This window comes from Pteropus medius, unplaced genomic scaffold (assembly GCF_902729225.1).
Source record: "Pteropus medius unplaced genomic scaffold, Ma_sr-lr_union100, whole genome shotgun sequence".
NCBI classification, from domain to species: Eukaryota; Metazoa; Chordata; class Mammalia; order Chiroptera; family Pteropodidae; genus Pteropus; species Pteropus medius.
In genome coordinates this window covers 6687-7810 of record NW_024347619.1, presented here as the reverse complement: position 1 = coordinate 7810, position 1124 = coordinate 6687, and positions in this window count along the sequence as shown.

Below are 1124 nucleotides of genomic sequence, written 5' to 3'. Positions count from 1 at the left end.
CATATAGTATCCTTTCATTTCAGCCTGAAGAAATCCTTTCAGTATATCTTGTAGGGTAGATCTACTATTGAGAAACTCTAAGATTGTCTTAATTTCTCCATTTTTTTTTTTACTGTGGTAAGAAAAAACACATAACATTAAATTTACTACCTTTACCATTTTTAAATGTACAGTATAGTAGTATTAAGTATATTTACATTGTTGTGCTACAGATTCCAAGAATGTTTTCACCTTGCAAAACCGAAACTTTATAACCACTAAATACTTATTCCTCCTCTCCTCCTTCCCCCTATTCTTGGTAAGGATCTTTCTACATTTCATTTTTATTATTTTGATTATTTTGTATACAGTCATGCACCACATAATGACATTTTGATCAATGACGAACCGCATATATGGCAGTTGTCCTATAAGATTATAATGATATTGAAAAATTCCTATAGCCTACTGATATAGTTGTTGTAACATCATGATACAATGCATCACTCATGTGTTTGTGGTGATGCTGCAAACCTACCGCACTGCCAGTCATATAAAAAACGTATAGCCCATACAATTACAGTACTAGTTATACTATCTAGGTTTGTGTAAGTACACTCTATTGATGTTCACATGACAATGAAGTCGCCTAATGACACGTTTCTCAGACTATATCCCCATTGTTAAGCCCTACATGGCTATGTTGTGAATTTGATTTGCTAGTATTTTTTTCAGGATTTTTGCATTCATGTTCACCAGGGATATTGGTCTGTAATTTTTTTTGTAAGGTCTTTCTCTGGTTTTAGTAACAGAATAATTTTGATCACATAAAATGAGTTTGGAAGTGTACCTTTCTGTTCAATTTTTAGGAATAATTTGAGAAGGATAGATATTGATTCTTCCTTAAATATTTAGTAAAATTCACCTGTGAAGCCATCTGGACCTGGACTTTTGTTCATTGGGAGTATTTTTGATTATTGATTCAATTTCATTTCTAGTGATCAGTCAATTCAGATTTTCTATTTCTTCATGATTCAGTCTTAAAATATTGTGTGTTTCTAGGAATTTATCCATTTCTTATAGATTGTCCAATTTGTTGTTGTATAATTCTTCATAGTACTCTCTTATGATCCTTTATATTTCTT